Raw genomic sequence first — 4,570 nt, forward strand, 5'->3', positions numbered from 1 at the left:
GTTCTTTTTTATTATATTATACAACTTAAAGTTATAGCATCATGTTACTATTAATTATAGATACTTGCTACAATTATATCAAATTTAATTATAAATCTAAATAAATAAAATAGATAATAATCAATAGTATTTTTTTCTTTTTTTACATTCAATATTTACTGTAAACATAAAAAGTAAAATACCTAATGAATAAAAATATGAGTAGAAAATAAAACAGAATAATTAAAATCACTACAAGAAAAATACCCATTCAGCCACACTTTTTTTAAGCTACATTTGAAAAGCGTAGCCTATTCATAGAAAAATACCTATTCAGCCACACTTTTTTAAGCTACATTTGAAAAGCGTAGCCTATTCTATGAATAGGCTACGCTTTTCTCCGTGTTGCCTTTTTATGAGAGAAAAGGATACACAATTGTGGCATCATTTAAAAAGTGTAGCCTTAGGTATTATAGAAATCACTTATAAAGCGTAGCCCTAGATTTATATCTACGGGTTCACTTTTCGTATCAAAGAAAACGCTTTTAGAGGGTAGCCTATTTGTTAAGTTTTGGGTGCACTTAAAAAGTGATGCCTAATATATCTAGTGCCAAAAACTTGACACTTGGTAACTTTTTTCCCTCTTTTTCCCGAAAGAAAACTTACACTTAGTGAAATTTTTGTAAATTCCCTCCAAAGGTCATCACTCACCTCCAAAGCGCCTTCATCCCTGCATTGATCGTCAAGAAACCCTCTCACCACTCACCATCGCCACTGACCACTCACCATTGCGCAGAAACCCTCTCACCAACGCAAAGAAACCCACTCATCACCACTCAACACTGACCGTCACTCCTGTTCGCCCTCATCTCTGTGCTTCTCACCTTCGCCATTCTCACCGTCGCTATTGCTGCACTGACCATCGCTCTTTTTCTCCGTTCTACCCTAATCTTGTTCTGCGTGCCCTAATCGCTAATGACCGTCGCTGTTCTGACCATCGTTGTTACTGTACCACCGTCACCATCGTCATCTCCGTACTTCTAATCATCATCTTCTTTGTGCTCACATCGTTGAATATGTATGTTTTGATTTCTATTTGGTTCTGAAATTTCAGAGGTTTAGGATTCCGATTTTAGGGGTTTTAATTTGGGAGTTTTAATCTGTGAAACTATAGGTTTGTGAACTATGATTTGATAACATGCATGTTGTTGATGAAGACGTGTGGTATTTTAGGGTTCTCAGTTAAAATCTTTTTTCAGTTAGATATCAAAAAGCTCAAGAAAAAAATTGGCATGTAAATGATGGTTATAGTAAAATATGAACTAACTTCAATAATTTGAAACTGAGGATTGGATTTTGATGGAACGCTTAGACACTATTAGGATTTTTTTTCTATAGAGACAGAGAAAGAACAGAATATTTCCTGGCCTCACTTTTAGGAAGTACAAGAAAATATAAGAATTTTCTGTCTTGGAGGATAAATTTTGTAAATTTGAATAGTAAAACTCAGCTTGTAAACTTTTAAAAATTTGGTGGTAATGCCGTAAGCTCAATTTGGGGACTAAATTTGTAAATTTCAGTGTGACAACCTTTAACCAAAAGGAATAGAACATGATGTAATAGAAATTATTGAATGAGATAATAATTAATAAATGTTCTGTTGTATTGTTTTGGTGTTAGAGATTAAGTGGAGTTAATAACTCAATGTTGTGTGGAAATACAATGAAATGGGATAGTAAGACTCGGGTTCTGTTTCGGTGCTATTATTGCATTCATCTCAAATTGAAGGATAAGAAAATGAAAATTAGAATTGGATAGAATGGTGTGGATTCACTTCATATGTATGTACTTCTTTCTTCATCAGTTTCATATGTAGACTTGAGATTTGCTCGCAACATTTTGGGCCTAAAATGCATTATATTTTTGTAATTTGCGTGTTTCGCCTTGTAGATGCATAATTTGGATATTATGGGTTTGATTGTGTAAATGTGTAATTATGATGACAGGGTGAAGTGGATGCTATTTTTGTTAATGCTATACTAGCTGTGTGGGGTTCAGCAACGGAATTTTGAGGCAAGTTCTAGCTGTGTGATCCCCCAAGAAGTCAGTGCTCACCGCCTCACCCACCCAGGCTCTACCGTCATCTTCTAACTGCTTCTCACTGTTCACCCAGCACCACCAGTATCTGTTGTCTTTGCTGCCGCTCCTCTGTTTTGCAGCCTCTGAGCCACGAACTCCATCGCCGCTTCTTGAGGTTCCTCTTCTTATTCTTCTTCTTGGCTTCTTTTTTCTTTTATTATTATTATTGTTATTATCATTATGTTCATGGATGAAGAACATATTGAGAAATATTGAAAGTCACACACCTTTTTTATATTCTGTTATTAGCTCCTTCATGCATGTGTTTTTTATAGGCCTTCACCCAATTTGATGTTTTCCCTCATAATTTTTCACGTGTCTTTTGCTCAAAAGTGTTACTTTCTTAAACAATTGCAGCATTATCATAATCATAATATAACCTGGTATTCTGTTTTCACCTCACGACATGAAGCTTAGTCTAATTATTGCTGAATAATAAAAAATAATGCTATACAACTACCGAGAACCTTGCATTTATTTATTTATTTATTGCTTGACCAACTTGAGCATTGATTGATGAATTTAAATTATTTAATTATGTCTTTTCTTGTGTTTTAAATTAAATCTGAATAATTATTATTTTGTTCAGGCTATCTTCAACGGGTAGTGTGAAGTCATTGCTTTGTGAAATAGCCTACATGGCCTCCTGGTGACGAACAACTCTTTCTCCGAAGAAATTGAGCACAGAGATCTTCAGGTACATACTTTTCTCATTTTCTGTGAAAAAAATTCTTAAATTTTAGCTTCTTTCTTTCTTAGAATTTGAAGAAAAAAGAAGGTTTCTTGAATCCAGTTTTTGTTAGCTCAAATTTTTAAGACCTCTGGTTAGGATGTTTAGGGGGGGAGAAAAAGTACAAAAGGTAGACAAGAAATCACGTGGTGTATTGAGAGTAAAGCAAAGCTGAATAAGGTAGGGTGTAACTTTAACCATCATTCTATTTTATTTTACTTATTAATTTATTTTGGCCTTACTTAATGCCAGCTAAGATGTTAAGTGGAAGTTTGGTACACTTAAGAAGTTCTGTTTTAGGATTTGAACTAGTATTCGTATGCTGAAACTATATGTGGCTTGAATTCAGCTCCTGTAGTTTTTCCTTTTAAATAACAAAATGATAAAGATATTATATTGTGGCTCTTTTTTTGCAGTGAACATGGGAAATCAAAGACTGCATTTGTGACATTTAAATATCCCAAAGCGCTTGAAATTGCATTATTGTTACCAATAAAAATACTTACTTAAATCTGATAATAAAATTTGTTGATTACGAATGTCATTATGAATATTTTTCTAACTACTTTTCTATATAATTATGCAGCGTAACAATGAAGATTAAGCAATGAAGATTAAGCTGATTATTATTGTGGTTTATTGGCTAAGATAGAGTACTATTTAGAATCTTTACATGTATGGTAGACTAATGACTTTTATTAGAAGATACTTATGTATTTAGGATATATTTTTTTATAGAGTATTAGTAGTAAATTCTACGTGGTATTATGGTTATTTTGATATAGCTATGCTTACTTTAGTGTGAGATGTATGAATTTTACAATTAACTTCATTCTAGTACTTTTGGATCATTATTATAAATATATTTTAGTTAGAGATAATTTTTATTATTTAAAGAAATTATTTAGTATATTTAGTAATTTATTTTTATTTTATAATATTCAACTCATTTAAAAAAACACAAGGGACCTATGGCTACACTTATAAAAGGTAGCCATAGTATACAATGTGGCTACGCTTTACAGGTGATGCAGTAGCGTTGAAAAGCGTAGCCTATTCTGGTAAAAATGGAAGTTGAAAAGCGTAGCCTTTAGTCTTGGAAAGCATCACTTGAAAAGCGCACCCTATTCCCAAACGCCAAAAGCGTAGCCCTTGGTGCAGAAAAGCGTAGCCTTTGAGAATAAGCAACGGCCGAATAGGCATCCCCAAAAAGTGTAGCCGTAGCCCAAAAAGCGTAGCCGTAGCCTAAGGTATCTTTTTTTTTCACTTTTGGCTACACTTTTCAAGTGTACGTGAATGGGTGTTTTTCTTGTAGTGAATTTAATTTGTTAACTAATTAATCTTGTGTCCATATATTGTTGTTGTTGTTGTTGTTGTTGTTGTTGTTGTTGTTGTTAACCACTAATTAAAGCAGAAGATAAAGAACCATATACTTAATGAACCATTATTAGGATGGGTGAGAATTATAGCATGAATTATTGTGAATACAACTATCTATTAATAAAATTGTGGATACAATTAATTATTGTAGATACAATTATCTACTAATAAAATCATTGCACATGAATGAGAATTAGAACTATATCAAATAATATAATTAGAATGAATAAAAATATCGATGATTGATAATTAGTTTAATAATACATTGAATATTGATTTTATATAATTATAATAAAGATATTTTCCTAAATTAGTATAATTATGTATTATTCATTAAAATAA

General features: G+C 32.3%; 1 long non-coding RNA gene across 3 annotated transcripts; it reads left to right on the forward strand.

Moving 5' to 3' along the window:
- On the forward strand, window positions 642-3,646 carry LOC110270219. 3 transcript variants are annotated; one of them, XR_002359491.1, is made up of 5 exons: window positions 642-1,057; window positions 1,986-2,233; window positions 2,708-2,815; window positions 2,948-3,028; window positions 3,435-3,646. It is a non-coding gene; the product is annotated as an uncharacterized LOC110270219 (long non-coding RNA). The 3 variants fall into 3 exon arrangements; XR_002359490.1 differs by lacking the exon at window positions 3,435-3,646 and having other exon boundaries at window positions 2,948-3,419; XR_002359492.1 differs by lacking the exon at window positions 3,435-3,646 and having other exon boundaries at window positions 2,957-3,419.

Source organism: Arachis ipaensis, chromosome B03 (assembly GCF_000816755.2).
Source record: "Arachis ipaensis cultivar K30076 chromosome B03, Araip1.1, whole genome shotgun sequence".
Lineage (NCBI taxonomy): Eukaryota > Viridiplantae > Streptophyta > Magnoliopsida > Fabales > Fabaceae > Arachis > Arachis ipaensis.